Source organism: Arvicola amphibius, chromosome 6 (genome assembly GCF_903992535.2).
Source record: "Arvicola amphibius chromosome 6, mArvAmp1.2, whole genome shotgun sequence".
Classification (NCBI taxonomy): domain Eukaryota; kingdom Metazoa; phylum Chordata; class Mammalia; order Rodentia; family Cricetidae; genus Arvicola; species Arvicola amphibius.
Genome location: NC_052052.2, coordinates 126,849,974 through 126,874,145, shown reverse-complemented (window position 1 = coordinate 126,874,145; position 24,172 = coordinate 126,849,974). Strand labels below are relative to the sequence as shown.

Below are 24,172 nucleotides of genomic sequence, written 5' to 3'. Positions count from 1 at the left end.
GCAGTCCTATTGACTATGAAAGCTATGAGAGATATGATGAGTTGATTTGAATTAAGCTAATTAAATACAATGCATCAGTGTCTAGTTGATATGTTTTCTAATCTTGGTAAAAAGATATACACCATGATGAGGTTATATTTAAAGTGAATTTTCTTTTTAAGATACATGATAAATAATTGCCTATTCGCTGCTTCCTTTAGTCCCACTGATGCTATCTGTATCACACACCCATCACTCCAGATACATCTAGAGATAGTTTCTAAAGGGAGCAGCCATCATTCTAGATAAATTCAAGACTGGAGATGCTGCCTAGAGCATTAATTACTCTTCTTGTTGCTATGACAAAATAGCTGCCAGGAGTCAACTTAAAGAAGGATAGGATTGTTTTCAGTTGCACTTTGAGGCTACAATCCAAAGAACTAGGAAGACGGTGCTTCAAGAACATGAGCATGAAGCAGTTGGTCAGTTTGTTTTCTTTTTCTTACTTCATCCAAGACCCCATCCATAGCAGGGTGCCACCCATGTGCGTGAGTCTTCAACCTCAGTTAAACTTTTTGGAAATACTTTTATAGATGCATTCTGAACTATGCTTCCATGATGGTTCTAAATCCAATCCAGTTGGATGAATATGAATCAGCATTATCTAGTTACTAACTCACATGCACTAAGCATGAATAAATTGTACCCACATACCTAAACCAAAAACTGAATGGCAAATGCTACATTTCCAGTAGACCAAAATGATATACAAATAGATAAATAAAACGAATTTCTTTTTAACAAGTGAATTTCATTTTTCAGATATGATGTTAATTGTTGCATTCAAAAAACCACCTGGAAAAAGCCAAACTGTGCTAATCAGGCAATTCAAGCCCCTAAAGTTAAATAGTTGCTTTAGAAGATAAAAGGTGTAATTATTAACTTCAAGCTGCAGAGTCCAAATCAGCATTCAAAAGAAGACTGCATTTAACATGTGCCTTTCAGCCGTTTTGTAAATCTGGCATAGTTGCTTGTAGGTAGGAAATTTGCAAAAATTGTTTCTAAGAAAACATTCACACTGAGTATCATGCTCAGGTAGCTAGGATTTTCATATTTAATCCATAATGCTGTTAAAGTCACTTAATTGATGTCTTAGTTAGGATTTCTATTGCTGTGACAAAACACCAAGACCAAAAGCAATTTGGAGAGGAAAGGATTTATTTCACCTTTTATGGTATGCTGGTATGAAACTATTGTCCCAGGGAGTCAGGATCAAAACCTGGATGTACAAACTGAAGCAAAGGCCAAGGGGGAACACTGATTACTTGCTTGCTTCCGTGACTCTCTCAGCCTCCTCTCTTATGCAGGAACACCCACCAGGGGGTCTATACAATCCCCTGTTGGGATGGCTCCACCCTATCAATCACCAATCAGTAAAAGGCACCACACACTTGTCCAACAGACCAATCTGGCCAGGGAATTTTCTCAATGGAGATTTCCTTTACCAAAAATGACTCTGGCAAATGTCAAATTGACATAAAATCTATCAGGCATAAAAGCAAAAAATCCTAGAACATTAATTTTGCAGTAGCCCTGAACTTTCCCTTATGTGTCCTTGTTCTTTGGCAAAGAGTTTCAATAGTAAAATAAAATCATAGAATAATTAAGGAAATATCAATATAGATCTTCTGTGCTTCTTATGCTGCTCAAATTATTCAAGTATCCAAATAGGGAAGACGGAACCCTTTATCTAACTCATGGCCTGCCTTATTTTCAAAGCTAGATCCTGAGAAACAGACAATAAACCTTTACCAATCTAATAGATTAAATATTTATCATAGCAAGAGTACATATGTGTAATATGAAACTCCATTCTCATCAATTATGGGTCATTGATAACATGATTATTCAAAACTATGACTAAATCTGGAAAAAATATATATATTTAAGGACACTTTTTGATTTTCTTTTATTTTTCCTTTCCTTTTACTTTTATTAGGAGGATTTCATGTATTCCAGGATGGCCCCAGTCTCACTCGCTAGGCCAGGGTGACCCTGAGTGACATGAAATCTCAGATCCTTCTACTCCCACCTCCAAAGTGCAAGGGTAACTGATTGGAACACATCACTACACCTGCTTTATGTGGTTCTGAGAATGGAATGCAGAGCATGGAGTCAGCTAGGCAAGCATCCTACCAACTGAACTACATCCCTACTTCCAAATTCATTGAGTTCCTAAGTGTGGATAATGATGATTATCTTGGACATGATTAAAAGTTCTGCTGGTTTTTGTATACATATCAATAATGAGAGGAGTAAGAGTGGGTAGCAAAATAAGTGAACAAGAGTCCTTTGCATAACCTGCAAACACGAAGTAATGACTTATTGTTTCAGCCACCTATGGTGATGTTTAAAACTGCTAAAATCACTTTTAATATTTTGTGATTCTTTTTCAAAACGTGTTAGTCTTAAATGTGATTGCTTGGAAATTACTCTAAGAAAATGAGACTTCATTTTGGGTGATGTGGAGTGGAGTAGGGACTTCTTTCTCGCTCATTGGAAGCAATTATAAACGGTGCACCGAGTGGGTAAATTAAGGGAGTGTAGACAGAAACATATTCTAAAACTCATCAAAGCTCAAACAAGCTTTCCTTTTGTGCCTTTTGGTAAATCTTTCTTGGACTTGACATAGCCAGAAACGTGGATGTGAATGCTGCTGTAGAAGTCTAAGAGAAGTCTGGATTGAGACATATGAAGTGAGAAGCCCAGCCTCTCAGATTTTTATACTGTACTAAGCTTAAGCTATAGTTATGGCAACCCACAGGAGACAATCTAAATGAAAGCAGCTTTTCTCTGTGTTCATAGAAGCTGTAACTTTAACGTGGTAGGACAATCTCTGTGGCTTGTTTTCTGTGTTTGTCATTTGGCCCCTTCTCTGAGGATGTAGAGGAGCCTACAGCAAATTTGAGAAGTTTAAAGTTAATTTTGTAAATAGTGTTGGGCCACCACACCTTATTCTGGTATTCTGATGATACATGTATTAGACCGCCTGGTACTGCTCTTCTGGTCAATTCCAGATGCTAACTGCTATGTGAAATGAAGAGAATTTATTCCTGCATTTTCAACTTTCTGACCCTTCCTTCAGCCCCAGTCATTTTGCTATTAATCCTAATGTTATACCAAACCACATTATTTTAGTAATTTCCTTGTACTCCTTTCTATCTTCTGTTGCTACCTTTACCTTCCTTCCAAGCATATTTCTATCATCTTTGTTTTCCTGTAGAGGGCTTGTAACTAATGTTTCTGACAATTCCAAAAGCACATCATCTAAGTGGCAGCAATTAGTTCTTCTCTTATCCTATTCAAAATTAGTACATCCAAAGGTCTATGGAAGTAGAATTACTTGTGTTCACATGCATGTATTTTTGACTGTTCTATTTGGTCTCCAAGTGTTCTAAAATCCTATAAAGAATGTTATTTGTACTTTGGTAATTGGCTGAACTCTTTCAGCTCACATATTTCCATCACACTTCTGGGCTTAAGTTGACTCTCAAACACTTTGTAGTTTGTTCCCAATCTGTTTTACAAGAGCCATATGCAGCTATGTGGGACGTGGGTTATGTGTGCTCTGTCGCTTATTTCAGTTGCCAGAGTCTAGACTTGCCTTCTAGGTTGAGGGTGTCAGCAAGGCAGAGAGTATGTGTGCACAGCTCATATGCAACTAAACAAATTGTTCTTCCATTTCCTGCATCTTCGTCTTCTCAATGTTTGCCCCTTCCATCAGTCTCTCCCACCTCCTCCCCTTCTTCTTTTTTCTTTTTTAGTTTTAACTTTTTTCGTTTAGTCTTTTGGTCAGAATTCTGAGACTTAATATATTCTGTTCTGTTCTAGATTTTCAATGACCATACTCACACAACAAGAAAGCACAGTGAGGGAAGGAGGAAAAATAAATGATACCACAGCGGGAGGATTGGTAAGATGTGGAGACATCAGAATGCAGAGAAAAGATGAGGCCAAGGGACCTATAACCTTTGAACACTCAACTACCCATTCAGCATTTTTTTTTAGCCAGAATTAGGCTATTTCTCAACTCCTGTGTGTACCAGTAATCCTTTCTGAGACATTCTGGAATTCTAGAAATGTAATTTCACTGGAAATAGTGGTGAACTTACCTTCAATTGGTGAGTTTTTGAATCCTGGTCTTTGTCTTTCAACCCTGCCTTCTTCCTGGAGTCAAATCACTGTTACGTGTGTGTTTTGACTTACGGTTACATTCAGAGAAAGGTGAATAGGCTTTACCCCTATTAGACAGAGCGTTCTCACAAAACCTCACCGCTGGTTCTTTCTGTCTCTCTGTCTTTATCTCTATTCTCCTCCCTCCCCCCTCCCCGTGTTTCTGTCTCCCTTTCCTTATTTCAGCTATAAATCTATCTATATATCATAGGTCCCTACTTTATTTTGGCAGTCCTCTTACTGTGAAAGCTCCTTTGTATAAGCTATGAGAGATATGATGAGTTGCTTTGGAAAATTAAGCTAACCAAATACAATGTCTAGTTAATTTTTTTCTAATCTTGCTACAAAGACTTACACCATGATGAGGTTATAATTAAAGAGAATTTTCATTTTAAGATACATGATCAATTATAACCTATTCACTGCTTCCTTTAGTCCCACTGATAGCATCTATATTGGGTGTCCATCATTTCAGGTACATCTACAGATAGCTTCTAAAGGGAGCAGTCATCATTCTAGATAAATGTAGAGATGCTACTTTATTAAGGTGATCTGATTGATGATTATTAAGTTCTCTTTTGAGTCCCAATCAACGTTCTTGTATTTCCAATTTATTTTCTTTCCATCACTTTACACCTCATAGAAATATTTATGAAATGTATTTAATGTTTTTCTTCCAAACAGGAAATCCCTCACAGAAACATTTTCGATTTCTCTGAAAGCAGCTTCTGTCATGGTTGATGGTCAGATTTTACTGGGATGTCTGCAGGCCAGGTGTAGAATTAGTTTGAGGTTCCCGTGATAAAACACTCATCATCAGATCGTGGCTCTGTGCTGTTAGGGTTGGTCCATTGCTGGGCTCCTTGTGGGATTTCTAGGTACTCTTTAAACCAAGAGTTTTCTGTTCCTGAAAGTGAATCTCAATAAACAGCACACTCTTGCAATCTATGAAGTACTTGCAGTGTTTCCAGAAATGGGTAAGGGAACAGGATGGTTGTTCCTGTGTTCTTTGATGGCTAATGCAATGTAGAGTGGGCAACAGAGGGAGAGCCAGGTTGGTGAGAGTCTAAAATACTCATGTTTTCAAGTGAGAGGTATCAATACCACCATTTAAGACTAGGAAGGGAGGAGAATGAGTTGGACTCCAGGGAAGGTGAAGACTGTATTTCTATTGTTGCATTCCTACTGGGCTCCTGTGTTAAGGCCAGGGGGGCATCTGCTCCACTAAGCAAAGGTGGAAACACATCAACTCAAGTCTTCCCATGTGACCTGACCAAATTATCATTAGCTAGTCTGATGTTCAACCACAAGGAAATGGTGCCAGCTCCTGAGATAAAAACATGTAACTTGTTATTCCATTTGGTTCAGCTGAGACTTAAAATAACTAAGGTGGGTTTCCACATTTAAACAGACCGCTTACGGCCTTCTGGAGGCTGGCCCAGGCATCAACTTTGTTATAACTCTTCTCTTTCGGTGATTTGAATACGCACAGAGGACAGGAAAGCAATCTTGTAATTAATATAGACCTCTAGTGCTATTTCCCAGTAATTGATAGCAAAAATCACTTAAAAAGAACAAAAACTGAGAAAGAATGTCAACTCTAGGTACACACATACACAAACCCACACACAGAAGAAAACCAACCGAAACTAGTACCTGTTTAATAATAACTCGAACTTCATCGAATGCTTTTTGTCAAAACCCACATGTTTTTCAGTTGCAATTTCTAGTGAGAAGAAAGACATGTTTTACTAGCTTTGGGGAAATACCTTTACTTTTTATTGCATTTATTTGAGTGTGTGTGCAAGTGAATATGTGCAGAGGTCGGAGACAAGTTACTGAGTCTAGGTTTCTCCTCCTACCACGTGAGCCAGAGAGATGGCACTCAGCTCTTCCGATTTTGTGTTAAGAGCTTTACCTGCTGAGCATGTTGCAGGCCTACAGATCTCTTTATACCAAGGAATAAATAAGAAGAGAAAACCCAGACAGACAAAGCCTACCCTTTATTTTAAAAATGGTAAAGGATTAAAATTAAAATGAAAACAGTTTTTCTTCCCCAAACTGATTTTGTTTCACTAACCTGTTAACATTAGGAGTCTCCCACTCCATTATTCAGGCCAAGAGAGAGAAGAAATATAAAAGCAGTGTATTTTTTTTTCAGATAAAAACTAAATTGCAGCCTAGAGCATTGAAAAATGAAAAAATGAACAATTACATTCACTATCCCCAGAGCATGTAATAATTGGGATTGTGGACCCAGTGTCCTTTTCTTCAAATACAGCTAATATGTTTTTCATATTTTCACTTTTTGTATATTTATACTTTGTGGTTGTTCACTTTTGTGGAAACAAAACTATGTTACAACCTCCTGACCTTTTTTTTTTTCTTCTTCTTCTTCTTCTTCTCCTGCAAAAGTTTTCCTCCACAGCTGCTGTGAGCTGCGGGCCAAACCAAAGCTGAGAAACTCTTTGAAGCTCCTGAAGCCTTCTCTTCTCTCCAGAAAACAACAGAAAGTCTTAGAATGTCGAAGCCACTGCCAGCCTGGAACAGATCTTGCAAGCCCTGCCTTTTCTCTCATCATCTAGGGATTCATCTGACTGAAGAAAGTCACCTGCTCCCCGCCACATGTATCCTTGCAGTCAAAAAAGACAGAAACAAAAGCAAAACTCCCATGTCTAAGAGAAACACCAAGGCCTCTTCAACAGTTCTGGTAAGCAACCTAGGACCTTGCAGGACAATAAAATTAGAGTCAATTCTGTTGCAGATGAGAGGCATGCAGTGATCTGTGTCCATCTTTCTTTGGCTGTAGCACATGTATCTTTATTGTGTTGCAGTTACTGCCCTGTTTTATGTAGCTATGTGCAAATGTTCTGTGTAGGCACACCCCACTATGGAAGGGCCAGCTTTTTATTCTCAAGAAAATCATTTAAAGTAAGTTGTCCCAATGGCAGCTGACTTGTAGAAAAGGTTGTGTGTGAGAAATGAATACAACCAAGGCATGCACCCATCACCCTGGCCAATTGGAATTTGGGCCTAGCAATTTTAATCTGGAGCCAGTTGCTGTTATGAGAAGCTTTTCTCCCCCTTGAGAGAAACATAAGCAATATCTATCCTTCTCCATCAGGTCTCAAGGACAAACCAAAACAGTATTCTATCAAAGCTACCTCTGAGGAAGCAATGAGTTTATTTTGTCTACTTACAGAGGCATGGGTGAAGGTCTCAGGGCAAGATCATGGGTGACACTAGAACCGCCAGACTGGAAGCTTTGCACCTAGGGTGGACAATGATTTTCTCATCGTCCCAAGACATTGAGCCCCATTCAGCTACCCTGCTCCAGCCTATATATTCTAGCTCATAGATAGATTGCATACATGTGTCTGGGGAAGAATGGCCAGACACTTAGGTGAGTGTCCCAATGCCCTCCTCAGTCTTCCTTTCTATGACAGAATGTCAACCCTCCACAGGCTAAATCATGATGGACTCTCACATATAGGCACCACTGAACCCATAATGAGGTGACAAGTTTGCACAGAGTAGTCCATGACAATTGTCATACAAACAGGAAGAAAAACTGAAGATGTGTACCCGGGAAAAGAATCAGTGACCAGCAGTGTGGGTTGGTAGGTCTGTGGCAAAAGTGACCTCCTATCTGGACATTTTATTCAAAGGCAATTGTTTTATTTCCTTTTGGTTTTATAAAGTTCTTAATCTTAGTCCATTTTCTGATTCTCCATCTTTATGCAGAGTCTACAAGCCTAATTACTTTTTCAGTAAACACTTTTCTATTAAAACGAGCCAGAGGCACTTTCACTTGCCCACAGCTAGTGAGCCTGCTTCATATACATGAGCTGAGAATGTTATGATCATTAGAATAGAAGGGAATCATTCTCATTTCAAACACAGAAATACTCTTGGGGAGATTTCTTTAGTTTTGTTGTTAGTAAAATAACAATATGATCAGTAACAGAAAATTGTGAATAAAGTTCCAAAAAATTCAACTACAGAGCACTTCCAAGAAAATTGATAGGGTTCTGAATTTTGAGAACTAATCTGTTTCTTGGACTTTATCAAAATTAAATAAGTGGTCGTTTTTGTAAAATAATGTAGAGGCAATACTACTTTTATAGCAGGATGGTTGCAGTCTACTCACTTGGGTAATGTGTGTGAGAGGCACTCAGCTATGAGCATCAACATATGAAACACGGCCATTTTTTTTTGTTTTAATAGCAGGTTGACAGTCCTACCTTCCCATGAGTTGAATCTGGGTCAGACATCTTGCACTATTGTCATGTTGAGGAAAAGGAGCTATAGTTACTCTATCTTTGGAATGTTTCGGCCCCTTTATCAATCACTTAGGTGACCCAGTTACAAAGGATTCCTTTCTGGGACACCTCTACTTTGAGGAACCCCAAAGGGAAGAAAATAAAAGCATCGAAGCAAGCTTTCTGCGGTGTGCTGTAGGAAGTGAAAGGCGGGAGTCTGAGGCAGTTGTCTGGTTAGATACAGGTAGTTAAATAAGGAGAGCCCCTGGGAATCCAACCGTTCTTTCTATAGTTTTTCCTTTGTAAAGGATGAAGATAGGGTTGAGTGAACCCAGAAGCTTTTTCCTGTCAGGAGGGAATTAGAACAAAGATTTCCTTTAGAAACAGTGTGCTTAGTACTGTCTGGTGACAGGCAGATCTCAAAAGACTCAGTTGTGATCAAGCCCCAATGCGAAGCTTTGGGGTGGAAGCATCGAGCAATTTCTCTGAACTTTTCTCTACTTGACCCTTTGTTCCCCTGACACCCAATTTCCTGTTTGCTCTGCTCTCTTATTCAAATCCCATCTGGTCCTTGCCTTGGAAGAACTCATATGAAGAAAACATCTAAGTTGTTCCATTTCGGAAAAGATATACTTTTGTATGATGTGAACATCCATTTTTTTTTTCACCATAAAATGAGTAGCACGGAGTTGAAATAGATAAAGAGTCAAAAATCTCAGCTATCTGGAGGCTTTCTGATTATCATCTAAATTCACTCTTTTAAGAGAGGGACATTTAATTCATTAAGAGAATTGACATAGATTCTAATTCTTTGATGTTTGCTTAAAAGGGCCAGTAAGCCATTAAACACATCCACTGCTGCCAAAATGGTGAACACAATGGCCATCTGTACACTTGAAGAGAAGTCTCTCCTCTCCCCCCATGACTTCAGCTTCTCTGAAACTGACCCGATTGCTCCTTGTGGTGGTGTCATTGCACCTGCTGGCCTCCACATTAAGGAAGTTTGGTGGCTTCTCATGTGACTCATGTTAGAGGTCAAATTTTACTCCTTGAGAATAAATTATTTAACCTTATTTATTCTGCTGACACAGTACTCTATAGAGTACATTATGTTCCCCTGATAGTTTGGAGCCATTGCAAAAAAAAAACTCTGGAAACAATCTGTGAATATGGTGGACTGATTGGATGAGCCCAGAGGAGTTGCACAGTCCTCCTTCCCACCATGCTGCTCTATTCTGGTCTTTCCATGTTTCCCCAGACAATGTCGTCCAAGTGTGTAGTAGGAAAGTGACATCTGAGAAACCTTTCCCCAGCGTGTATCCCAAGGACGTCTGTGTGCTGTTCACTCCACATATTTAAGGAGTACTAGTCTCATTGTAGTCATACCTCTCTTGTGGAATTTGCCAGAACTGGTTCTTCTACTAAACTAAGGCATTGCACCTGGCAAAACTCCTTCTTTGCCCATCTCTGCCCTTTCCTCAGCCTCAGAGAAGTCTTATTCCCAATCTCAATTTCTACTTCTTTGAAGTACACTTTTCCAGATTCCGTCTGTGAGCAATCCCACGCGGAATTTATCTTTTCATGCCTGACTCATTTCACTTAATACAATGCCCCATAGAGCATCCTATGTTGCCACAAATGAGATTTCATGTCCTACTTGGAAGAACAATAATTAGAAAACTAATGCATTACAGATAAATAACATCTTTAGACAAATATCTAGGGGACCCCAGAAATAATAGATAGAATTTAAGGAGCTTCTTGGATACCTGAGGTACTTTAACATGATCGACAATACTGTACCTTCCTTTGAGAAATCAAAATGCTCCCTTCTAGGTGGGTAAATGAGGGGACTCACGGTCTAAGCTGGCCAGACTTTAGGCACCGTTCAGAGTCAACAGTTCTTGTAAGCTCTTCTGGAGGTGTGAAGCTTCTGTTTCTCCTAGCAACACTATTCCCTAATTGTTTCAGATTTATTTGGTGGAACCTGACAGTTTAAGGCTGAGAGAAACTGGTGGTTTATTCTTCAGCCTCCACTGTGATTACGTTTCCACAGACAGCCTCTCTTCAGCTTCACACTTTGGAACAATATTGCATACATTGAAGTTATTAGGACATTAATTGTTGGGATTAGTGAGAGCCCAGATCCTGAATTGCTTGTAGTCCCCTGATCTGAGTGCCTACAGCTGCTCTGAGCACGAGACTTTCAAGAGTTCCTGATGGCAAGAGAGTGGTTTCTGGTGGGTTTGGCTGAGGCGTGGCTATCTCTATACAATTTGCCCCTGAACACAATAAAGGGGGCATTCTTGGGGAATTCAGGATGGCCCGTGTTGCTGTCTTTCTGTCTGTCTGTTTGTATGTTTGTATATTTAACCTCCTGCTCCTTGCCCGAAATTGGCTAACTGGGTTCAAGCACACGGAGTGCAGACACAGAGTGCGGTGCGCAGCAATTGGAGGTCTCCACCGAGATTTCGGCAATTGGAGGTCCCAGCCGAGATATCGGGACTAGGGAACGCTGAGAGGTCACCCTCAGAAGGTGAGGGTGGATTGGGGTATATGTGTTAATCCTGACGTCCTTCGCTCGGGTTTAGTTCCAGGAAGTCCAACCAAGAAAGGGGGTAAACGAACAAGGTTGTCCCCAGCCGGAGGCAACTTATGTATTGGGAAAAGATAGAAAAAAAGTATATAGCTTATGTGGCCAACAGCGGGGGCTGACTGAGAAGCAAAGGACAATGGCTCTGGGCTCTGATTCTTCTGCATGGACGGGCTCTGTGGGAGCCTTCTCAGCTTGGTCGATCACCTTCCTGGACCTGGGGGGAGTTGGGAGGACATTGGTCTTAGCATAGAGTGGGGAACCCTGATGGCTCCTTGGCCTTGAGAAGGAGGGAGGGGAGGTATGGGTGAAGGGGAGGGGAGGGAAGGGGGAGAAGGAGGGGAGGGAAGGGGGAGGAGGAGGGGAGGGAGGGGGTAGGAGGAGGGAAGGAGATGGAAATTTTTAAATATAAAAAAAAAATAAACCATGAAAAAAAAAAGATAAATGTGTACAGATGTATGATATGTTGATTGTGTTGTCTTTTGTGTTCTGGACTGGAGAAAGACATTTGATTCTAGGAACTGCTAAGAAAGGTATCTTGACTTTAAAATATGGGCTTAAGAATTTGATGTTTTGGAAAGGAGGTTCTGTTTTTGTCTCCACAGACAATGAGAGCCTAAGGATTTATTCAATATTCATGCGGTTTGAATCCCCGAGTCCTCCTGAAATGTTGCAGTGGAGTGTGAGCAGCTGTGGCTCCAAGGCCAAGGGGCTCCAGGCAATGGGCACTGAGTGGCTGCGAGGCATGCAAACCCCGGGACCTGCCTCAAGGACTGACAGGCAAGAATGTTAGGCCCACTTCCAGCGCAGGCCTCAGGGCGCAGAAGCACAGCACAACCATGACTGTGTCCAAGCGCTACTGGAAAATGGCAGTAAATTGTAGTAAATACCCCTAAGAATGCAGCATCCCCTCTCAGCAGGAAGTAGCCAAACAGATTGAAAATGCCCAAATTCCCTAAGTGGGGCCCCTAAGTGGTTGTAGAGCAGCAAGCTTGCTTCCCTGAGTTCTGCTCCACTTCATGCACCAGTTTGGACCCAGAACGAATGCAGCTGGGGCTAGAAGGCAGCTGGAGCATAGCTTTGCTAGGTGGCTGTGGTGGAAGGCACATTGCCTCAGCCCAGTCAGTGCCTGGCCTGGCGGATGCCACAGTAGTGCCAGAAGTACATGTTACATGGAGATACTGACCCCTCAGCCCCCCGAATACTGAAGATCAGACACTGTTTTATAAAAAATTTAGGGGGGAGATGTTGGGAGCAGTGAGACCCCAGATCCTGAATTTCCTGTAATTCCCTGATCTGAGTGCCTACAGCTGCTCTGAGCACAAGACCTTCAGGAGTTCCTGATGGCAGGAGAGTGGTTTCTGGTGGGTTTGGCTGGGGCATGGCTATATCTATATAATCTGCCCCTGAACACAATAAAGGGGCATTCTTGGGGAACTCAAGGATGACCCGTGTCGCTGTCTTTCTGTCTGTGTGTGTCTGTGTATTTTAACCTCCAGCCCCTTGCCCGAAGCTCGGTAACTGGGTTCAAGCGCACGGAGCGCAGACACGGGGGCGCGGTGCGCAGCAATTAATAACTATTAGCTGTTTTCTTCGTTAAATGATGAGTAACATTTAAAGACATGCTATTGAGGGTTCTGACTAGAAAGCAAACCCCGAGGCCCCAGATCATTAGCCATTCCACTTTCCTGGATATGAATAGGCTGTAGAAGTTAAGAGGGGGAAAACGACTTAATGTATTGAACAACTTTAAATAGCCTTGTAGCAACGTGCTGTATAGGAAAAAATCCTACGTTAAGACAAATGGGATTCTGTCACACCACAAGTCAGGAAGATGACAAGCTTGATTTTCTCCAACTTGCCCTCTATCTCAGGCTGAGAGATGGCTCTTTTGTAGCTTTGTATACTGTGATGACGAGTGATCACTAAGCATGCTTATAGCACATTGAAATGTTTTCTATTTAATTTTGAAATCCTATCTCAAGCTATTAATCGCTTGACAATGAAAGCAGTTCAGCCAGTTGTCATTTTCAAATTATAAAATGGTGGGTAGAGTGGGTCAGGTGGTTGCTGGAAGATAGCACACACACCACACACACACACACACACCTAACTCTCATAATAATATAAGTACTTAATAACTATTAAACATTCAGAAAAGAAGACTAATAAATTGTTTATCTTTCTACTCTTACACATTATCTTGATGATTTCTTCCATGATGCCTCATAAACTGGAAAAGGTCTACAAAACTGAAAGAATTGGATGAGATTGGGGGAGAATGGAGGGATATAATACTGGGAGAGAACTGGAATCTGGGGACATCTCTGGGAGGAGCTAGAAACAATAAAAACTGTGCAATAAAAACCGCCAGCCGTCTATGAGGGGACCCTTGCTAAGACTCTTAGCAATGGGGGATTCAGAGCCAGAACTGGCCATCTTCTCTAACCCGGCAAGACTTCCCGTGTGGAATTGGGACAACAAACCAACCACAAAATCATCCAGGTACAATTTGTCCTGCCTACAAGATGAGCTGTTGTGGAGGTGGCACAGATATAGTGAGAGTTCCCAACCAATGACTTGTCTAGCTTGAGACCCATGCCATGAGAGGGAGCTCACTTCTGTTACCGCCTGAATGGCCAGGACCCAGAGGCAGGATAGCCTAGAGACCCAGGATAGCACCAAACACAGCTGGCAAAAAAAAAAAAAAAAAAAAAAAAAAAAAGCCAATGAAATGACTTCCAATAATCTGCTATCTTTGGCCTTTTTGTGGGATTCCTACTAGTGGATCAGGGCTGTCTCTGACTCTGTTGCCTGCTTTTGGAACACATTTCTCCCACCAGCCTTAGTAGAAGAGGAGGTAGGTGACTAGTCTCACTGTCACATCATATACCGTGGTTGGCTGATATCCATGGGACGCCTGCCCTCTTCTGAAAAGAAACAGAGGAGGAGTGCACAAGGAGTAGAAAGGTGAAGTAAGGGGGAGGAACTGGGAGGGAAGCAGGAAGGGGGAACATAAATTAAGGAAATAAACAAGCAAATAAAGGAAATGACTCGAAATGTGAGAAAATATTTTTGAAAGGGAAGCAAAGCAAAATGCAAGAATTTGCTTATTTGTCATGTACAGCACTGAGACTGGAGAGCAAGTCCCATATATTATACAGTTTGCTTTAAGGATGACTCCTTTTAACGTATTGACAGATGATTCAATTTGGGATAACTTCGTTCATTTCTCCCAAACTGTTATACACACACACACACACACACACACACACACACTACAAATAGGTTTCCAAATCAATTATAAAGAGAAGAAATATTTAACTTATTGTTCTTTAATAATGTGGTGCATGTAGGCAGAGGAAATCACCCACTTAACATGCCTTCATCACATGTGTATGCCTGAAAGACAAGGTGATTGGGTCGGATTTAATATACCCAGGGCTTTGTTTTGTCTCTTTTGTGAAGTCACTGCATCATTATACAAATGGTTGTTGAGTAAAACACAGAAAATAACAAACCCACTTACATTTGAGGGGATGTTTCTCCTGCAGAGTCATCCCTTAGCCCCCTCTCATGAGGCCCATCATGAAGTACTTAGAGGATTTCCTAAACTCGATCCAGGACCACTTTCATTCAGAGATAAATCTGTCTCCAAGTGACACAAATGAATACAATAAAATAATCTTTTCTTTGTGCTTCCCCATAATAATAAGACCTGCTTGTCTACTTTCTTTTCTCTCAGCTCTTGCACTTCAGAACAGACAGAGTTGGCTCTTCACTTTGGGAGACAATGACCACCCTCACCACACACAAGTATTTTACACTTTGGATTCAGCATGACCTAGACTCAACAGCTAACCTAAAGTTAAGTGAGCTCTTCAATCTAAGAACATCCAAGGACAGCTTCTTCCCCGTAACCTAAGAGCTATTCAGATGTGTTCAAGTTGTTCACTGACAGTCTCCAGCAGTGGGACTGTGGTCACATGTGGAAGACTTAAGGGTTTAAATTCTCTTGTGTGCACAGTTCCCTTTGAAAAATGTGGAACCATTGAATTTGGGGACTGTTCTCCTTCTATGGTCATGAGTTTAACAAAGAACCTCAAGCTTGATTCTGAAGTTCTTGATCATATTCTATTTTTCAATGGAGTTAGTTTAATTTTGTTCTTCAGATGTTTATTAAGACAAAGTAATGATACCACTCTTTTCTATGTCTGGCTCTGTAGACAACAAGAAAGATTGGGTTAATTTATTCTATTTTAGTTTGAGGGCTTATGAGTACTTATATTTCTCAAGAGCATTGTAAGCCCCTTGAAAAGAAAAATGACTTGTTTATAATGGTCATACTTGAATACAGTGAATTGTGTGTAGTGAGTGCTTCAAGGCATTTTCAGAGTTCATTTAAAGACTGTGATATAGTAATATATAGTGATATAGTGACATAGGGGATCCTTTTCTACTATAACTTTCTGATTTTTCATCATTTTCATGACTACATTAAAATAATATTAAAGGTTATTTATTAGTCTCATCTTGATCTTTCCATATAAATTAAAAATAAACATACATAGTTGGTATCATTAGTTTATAAATTATAATTACATTACCCCTGAGAGAAACATTAACATATTTAATTTCATTATATACTGTCAATCGCATAGTCTAATTTGTTAATATCAACTATATTATTGAATGATGAAATAAATATAAAACTGAAATTTTTAATTTGAGAGTTATTTTATATTGTATATTGATTCATTGAGTCTCATACTTTGAGTTCCTGTGTCACTGTCTCAATACTTCTGGAAAGATAAAGGATGTGTTGACCTCTACAAGCAAACAGAAATCCCCAAATTGATAATCAAGTGGTATTTCTCTCTAAAAATTCCATTCCTCAAAAATATCTGCCTTTTAGTTTAGACAGGATATTGATGTGTTAATTTTATGAACACATCTCTAGATTGATGTTTGTCTTAGTTATTCTTATTTTCTACTTGGGTCTGACTCAGTACAAAATAATACGAAGATTCTTGAGCATTAAGTAGTTCCACATATAAAGCTGGCATGGACAGTTCTAGCCAAAAAGACATTTAGAGACATCATTTAGCCTCTATGTCCTTTGAAACTCAAAATAGAAATAGGTTTGAAAGAACTAGAGGAAAGATTAACATTCTGAAGTGAAAAACCTATATGACTTTTCTCAGTCTAGAGGAATTTTAGAAAACATTATAATCAGGACTAAGCAGTTTTTCATAGCAGGCTATGAAATCAAAGCCTGGTGTTGATGGATAGAATAGGATTTGATCACATATTTAGATGAGAGAGAAGTACCTAATTGAGTCATTGGAATTGTGGACATGGTATCTCACCAAGAAGGTGTAAACTTATTATTGGAAAAAAATCTTACTGAGATCATTTTAGAATGAGAACTGATGTGCTCAGTGTACCAGCCAATGTCTTGATAGTGTCACAGTGTGATAGGTACCCTTGATCTGCAAGTGTCTACACTGACAAGCTTCATAAAAGCAAAGCAAACCTGTGATGACAAAGTTCAGTGGTATATTAAGGTTCAGTTTGTTTTCATATTTTTACTTTGTAACACTGAGGCATAATAAAATTCAAATGACTTTCTACCCCAGGAAGGTATATACCCTAGGTAGGTATATACTTCCATTTAAAGTTTCTTTAAATTCACATATATATGTGTGCTTTATTTTCCCTATTTTATGTGTTAGCTTTGTATTACCTTGTTTATTTTATTTTAATATTATCCTCTAGAAACCTGTTTGTTTTCAAATGAGAGACAGATAGGGAGTAAATCTGTATGGGAACAGAGATGAGGGAGAAACTGGGAGAAGAGGGAGGAGAAAGCACAATCAGGATATATTATGTGAGAAAAAAAATCTATTTTCAATAAAAGGAAATTTTTTTTCGTACAATATTAAAAACTGCATTGTTATTTATGAAGAAGAAGTCCATGATGTTTTCACGCACACTTTATGAAATTTGAGTTTAAAAATATGCTTTAAATTTAACTTATTATGCAACACTGAAATGTTTGTGTAGCAGTGTCTGCTAATCAGATTGTGTTTCAGCAACAAGTTCCCTGAGAAAATCAACTTGGAGTAAGGAATTGGATATATTTTTGTTCACATGTTCAGACCTTTCAGGTCTGTGGTGCTGTGGTACATTAATAAAGAAACCAACTCTGAGGTGACCTGGAGAAAATGGAGGAGGAAGGAGGGAGGGAGGGAAGAGAAGGGAAAAGCAGAGAGAGATGGGGGGAGGTGGAGAGGGAAAGAAATATGGAGAGGAACATGGGAGAGGAGAGAAGAAAGAGAGAGGTAGGGGAGAGGGAAAGGGACAGGGAGAGGTTCAAAGAGAAACAAGAGGAGAGGTAGAGAGAGAGGGAGTGGAGAGGGACAGAAAGGGAGGGATAAGATAGAGAAAAAGGGCAGGAGAGATAGGAAGAGAGACAGTTTTCTCTTAAAGTTTTCCATAAAGTTCTACTACCTCCCAGTGGCACCACCCTGGGCCCGAGTGACACATGGGCCTTTTCTGACATTTAAGATCCAAGCCAGAACACAAACTTAATGAAAGTAACCCAAAAGTAATTCTTGAATTCATAATTTACTACTACTGCCATCTGGAACAAGTTGTTTATACTCCTTGATCTTTCTTTAATTAACTAATAAAACAATTTTTGATGTATTTTAACACAGTGATGCATGCAATGAAGCATAACTTGTGGACATTATTATGAAAGCACACCATTTCCATGCATCAAATAGAGCATTAAAAGTTTAATAACAAATCTTAGTTGTATCAATCACTATTGTGTATAAGCTAGTTTAACTTCTTGCATACCTGCATTCATTTGGCATTACCTTCCAACAAATATAATTCTTAAAAAATTATGCCACCCATGTATCACCAAATTTTATGATCTCCTTTTCCTTTATTGCTTAATAGTATCCCATTGTATATATGTATCACATCTTCATTGCCTCATTGGATGGTAAAGAACATTTAGGTTGTTTACATTTACTAACTAATGTGAATAAAATGGAAAGAACCTGCATGAGCAAGTATGTGTGGAGTGGAGGCTAAGTCCTTTGGGTAGATGCCAAGGAGCAATAGATATATTTTTTAGCTTTTAAAGAGTTCTCCAAACTAATTTCCAGAGTTATGGCATCAGTTTGTCCATAAAAAGAAGCTGAAAATTTCCTTTACCCTATGTCTTCCCCAGCATTTGCTGTCATTTCCTTTCTTGATCTTATCTGTTCTGACCAGTGTAAGATGAGATATTAAAGCAGTTCTAAGTTACATTTCCTTAACTATAAAAAAATGACAAATACCTTTTGTCTCTTCCTTTAAATAAGAAGGTGAACCCAAAGAAAAACATATAGTTATCCTCCTGGATATTGGAAGTAGACAAGATTGCCGGGCAAAACTTGGGAACTTGGGGGTGGGGTGAGATGGGGGTAAGGGGAGATGGGGAGAAAAAAGTGTGAAGGGGAGGATGGGGGAGAGCTTGGGGGAATGGGATGGTTGGGATAAAGGAAGGGTGGATATGGGAGCAGGGAAGTATATATCTTAATTAAGGGAGCCATTTTAGGGTTGGCAAGAGACTTGACCCTAGAAGGGTTCCCAGGTGTCCAGGGAGATGTCCCCAGCTAGTTTCTTGGGCAGCTGAAGAGAGGGAGCCTGAAATGGCCTTGTCCTATAGCCATACTGATGAATATCTTGCATATCACCATAGAACCTTCATCTGGCGATGGATGGAGATAGAGACAGAGCCCCACACTGGAGCACCGGACTGAGCTCCCAAGGTCTAAATGAGGAGCAGAAGGAGGGAGAACATGAGCAAGGAAGTCAGGACCATGAGGGGTGCACCCACCCACTGAGATGGTGGGGCTGATCTAATGGGAGCTCACCAAGGCCAGCTGGACTGGGACTGAAAAAGCATGGGATAAAACTGGACTCCCAGAACAGGGCAGACAATGAGGGCTGCTGAGAAGCCAAGGACAATAGCACTGGGTTTTGATGCTACTGCATGTACTGGCTTTGGGGGGGCCTAGCCTGTTTGGATGCTCACCTTCCTAGACCTGGATGGAGGGGGGAGGACCTTGGATGTCCCACAGGGCAGAAAACCCTTACTTCTCTTTGGATTGGAGAGGGAGGGGGAGGGGAGTGGGGGGAAGGAGGAGGGAAATGGGAGGCGGGGAGGAGGTGGAAATTTTTAATAAAAATTTTAATAAAATTTTAATAAAAATTTCCAGAGTCTGAAGAGTTGGCTTTAAAGTTAAGAGGATGGAGTGCTCTTGTGTAGTACCAGAGTTCAGTTTCTAGCACCCTCCCTGGTAGCTGACAATCTCCTGGTACTCTTCCAGAGAATCCAATCCCCTCTCCTGCACTCCACAGACCTGCACTAACATGTGTACATTCTAACACAGAGAAAATAAGCATATATACACATTTCAATAATAGAATTTATTTTAGAAAGAATTAAGATATGTGCAGAGTAGGGTAGCAAAATATTGCATAATTTAAACAATATTTTCTCTCTCTCTCTGATGTATATGTATGTTAAATACTCATGTACCCACACAGAGATGCGAATTTTGGTACTGACATTGATATGTGGCATGTAGGATGTTCCTAGCCATTCATGGTGTTCTTTTATCTCCACTTTTATGCTGACTGATTTTCTAAAAATGGCTGCAACTTGGCAGATTTCTTTTTAAAAATGTACTTGTTGTTACTACAAAATATGGTTTACTTTTTTGTATAGTTGTACTTTTATTCTAAATCTTATCTTAAATTCTTATATAAAAGATTCATCCATCTTATTATATTAACCTATTTCTTTACATTGTTTGTTTTACATCTGTACCAAAACATGTTTGTCTGTTATCTTGGTGACATGTTTTTTGTCAGGTACTATACATCATATGCTATGAAGGAAATGATATGACAAGCTTGTCTAAGTCTTCAGATTTGGACAACAATAGAGAGATGATTGAGTCTGCCACACAAACATTAGGATTTGTGTTTAGATCCCTACACCCCACAAACATCTGGTAGAGATACACATCGGTAATCCCACCATCAGTGAGTAGAAGATTGGCATATCCTACTGCTTAGCAAATAACAAGCCAACCAATAAGCACTTGTGAACTTCAAGTTCGGTGAGATACTTTGTTTAAAGAGAGAGTTGAGGATGGGGATAAATATATGTAAATATATTTAGATAGATAGATAGATAGATAGATAGATAGATAGATGATAGATATGGAGAGAGAGAGAAAGAGAAAGATATGTGACAATGACTTTTTGCCTCCACATACACCTGTACACACAAACAGACACAACAGAGTCACAGATGCCCACACACACATGCACACAAGATTTTCACAAGTATTAACCTTTTAACCTGCATGACAACAGGATCAAAAAAGCTATTTTAATTTTTGAACTAAACAAATTTTAATTTGCAGAGAGTTAAAGAACGTGAACATGTTCTCACACAAGAAAAGATCACAAGCCTAAGGATTCTTTTCCTGTTGGTGTGGCTCTAGAGGGTGACCCACTGACCACTTTAATGATGCTGTCCAGAAATATTACCATCACAAGAAAGTACAATAGAAAAAGATGAATAATCAAACAAACTTTAATGAGGAAATAGATTTAATCAAATTGAGTCGTAAAACCTTTTTTGAATTCAGAATATATTCTAATCAATGTGTCTCCTAATTGGGTGAAAAGTTATATTTTTGATAAAGATGGTCAGAAGGAATGAAATAACTAAAAGTATAATTTTAGTTATATATTATAGAGTTGTTTTCTTAGATATATTTTGTTGATTAATGACAAGTTCAATAAATATGGATGTTGACAGTTGATGTGGTGACATACATCTGTAATGCCAACTCTTGGGAGTCGATGACAGGAACATCTGGAATTCAACATCATCCTGGGCTACAAAAAAAGAAGCCATTTGGAGCTACAAGCTGTCCCAAACAAACAGAAGAAGATTGAAAAAGAAAAGAGAAACAAACAAACGAAAAAACATGGATCCAGTTTTCCCAAATAGCCACAGAGAAATTCCGGAGACTGTTCTTACAACTGCTCCTCTAACTTCAATTTGGGCATCTTTAGAAATCAAAGCTCCAGAAATGAATGGGGTTTTCAGAGCTATAAAAATGCAATTACCAAATGTTTGCATCACAGAACTGCCTGGTTTTGTATCTACCCCAAACTTACATTGATATGGGCTCTGCTTCTCAATAATTTTATTAGAAATTAAATGGACATATTTAAAAATATTTATCGACTAGTTTATTTAAATATAGTATTTCTAAGTCTGGTGTGATGGCACATGTATTTAATTACAGCATTCAAGTGGCAGAGGTAGGTAGACCTCTGTAAGTCTGAAGCCAGCCTGATTATCTACAAAGCAAGTTCCAGGAAAGCCATGATTATGACAAAGTCATAAGCTAAAAAAGTCAAAGTCCCTGTCTAACAATAAAAAATAGTATCCCATGGACAGAAATATGGTTAAATTGGCTAAAACACTTGTTGCCGAGACTGAAGACCCATGTTTGATCATTTCCTGGACACTCATAAGAGAAAGAGAGAGCTGACACCCAAAATTGTCCTCTGGGCAACAAAACGGAACACACACACATGCACACACAAAAAAACCACCAATAAATAAATAAATATAATAAAAATAAAATAATAAACCAGTTACATGCTGACATAAACATATTTAGAAGGATTATTTTTCAAAAGAAAAAATTTATGTCATTGTTGAAAAGTTTACGAATTTTCTGTCTATTATAATGTAAGACAGCTAAATTGTTTGAGTTATCATTTTTATTCAGTCTCACACACAATAAATCTTCTGTGAAACTGTACTAAAAATTTATGAAGACAATCAGCATCTTGCTTTATTATAAGGACTTTTTTGATCAAATTGACCCTTTTTAATGTCTAGAAACCTGTGCCGTTCCCCTGAATATTTTTTCAGAACCATTGTTGCATAATGAATCTGGAGCCAAGTTGATATTTTTTATCCAATGTGTATTAGCCTGTTTCCATTTAAAATTATCTGAATTTGAATTTTAGAAATTAAATATATACTGTAACTATGATTTCAAAGTGTCTTATCGAAACTAATTTCTGTTGCTCATTGCTCCCTCCACAAGGTTGGTTCACAAATGTTATATTCCTCTTTTGAATCAATTACTTTCCTTTAAACTAAACTAAAATATTTACTGAAGATGAACTGTATTTGACAGATTTAGACACTATAAAGCAAAGGAAACAACTTCAAAGCATTGGCTTTCAATGAGTATTAAAAATAAGATTAAGCACATTAATTTGGAAGGGGAAAGTGAGGGGATAAGGAAGAAATTGGAGAAGAGGAAATAGGGAGTGAATTTGATAATAACATTATACATATGTATTAACATTAAATGTCATATTATGGAATATATTCTAAATATTCACAAATGGAAAACATTTTTAAATGAGAAATGCAAGCTTTAATTATTCATTATATAAGAAGCTATCAAACTGTGTGTAGTACACCCAAGCAGGATAGAAACAGCAGAAAAATAAGAAAATTAATGTATTTGACACCATATTTTTCTGTCTATGCAATTTAATATCTTAATAATGTACTATTTACCTTACCTATCTAGACTTCTTAATGTGAAAACATGACGTTATTGATTAAATCCGTGGCTGTAATACTATTACTGTTCAACTGATCAAAAAGTAATGTAGACTGAAATAGCCAATGGAATATTAGATATTTGTAATTCTTGTAACATTTTTAAGTTCACTAGGTAGTTATTAGTAAATTTTCTGGTGTGATGGTTAACAGGGATTGTCAATTTGATACATTTAAGAAATGCTCGAACCATTAGTGAGATACATGTGGGGTCTATAATTGAGTATGGTTTTAGAAAGAATTAATTCAAATAGAGCATATCCTTCCTTGAATGTAGGCAACAACACTCTATGGGCAGCCATCCTGGAAGTAAAATGAGCACTAAACTATACCTCCCTCTGATTCCACGTGTGCCAAACTGTAAACATGAAGCTGCTATACACTCCCCACCAGCTCCACGTGATAAACTGCCTGCTGTCAAGTCAAAATATACCTATCCTCATTTAACTCGCTTCTTGCCTGTTATTTGGTCAGAGGAAGAGAAAGGCAGTTAGTGTAGATGATTTACTTTGTTATAACTAAAGTTCAGACTCACATATCCTAAGAATGTTTCCAAGTTGTTTACTATTTCTGCATTCTCCTATGGTGTGTGGAGGTGTTTTACTCTCTCCATGGTCAGCTAGGCATAGGAGCTTTTCATTTCCTATAGAATGTTTTCAACTGTCTTCTATATGCACATTGTTGACATAGTCCTTTTACATTTTAGCATTCCTACTAGAGACAGTGCCTTTCCAGTAAGCATTGTGTTACTTTAAAGAGAATAACAGGTTCAGAGGAATAGTGAGATGTTGGTAAATTGGCATTGTGAAGTAAAGCAAGAACAACATAAGTTAATTTTATTTAAAAATTAAAAAGCGAAAGTTTGGTTACAAAAGAGTAGTCATTTGTGGAAAGAAGAAAACAGTTGAGTGCAGGAAAATTCTACCTCTGGTGAGAAAATATGCTGAAGTAATTCTTCAATTTGTTTTTTGGGTTTTGTTGTTGTTGTTGTTGTTGTTGTTGTTTTGTTTTGTTTTTTTTTCCCAGAATGAAGACCTAGCTTCATAAAGCAAATGCCTAAATGGAACAGGGAACAAGGTTGAGTTCTTCCATGACTTTGGAAGCGTTTGGTTGGTAAGATGCTGGACAGTGCCCAGTCAACTGCTAAATATTTACCAACAGAAAAATGTTCTATTTCTCATTTTCAAAGGCTTTGGGAACTTCCGCATCCTTTGTAGGTGGGAGATCCTCTTCTTTCTTTGGTAGATTTATGAGAGTCTATGATCCAGTCTTAAATACAATAATAAATACACAAGCAAACCTTGCATTTAAAATAAATTAACTTTCATTTTCTTTTCCATAATTAGTCAAATGTGTTTATAT

At 38.8% G+C, this 24,172-nt stretch overlaps 1 long non-coding RNA gene across 1 annotated transcript; it reads left to right on the top strand.

Annotated features, from left to right (window-relative positions):
• Positions 1 to 4,084: 4,084 nt before the first annotated feature.
• LOC119817933 lies at positions 4,085 to 15,557 on the top strand. The gene is made up of 3 exons (XR_005285966.1): positions 4,085 to 4,160; positions 6,628 to 6,922; positions 14,813 to 15,557. It is a non-coding gene; the product is annotated as an uncharacterized LOC119817933 (long non-coding RNA).
• Positions 15,558 to 24,172: the final 8,615 nt, after the last annotated feature.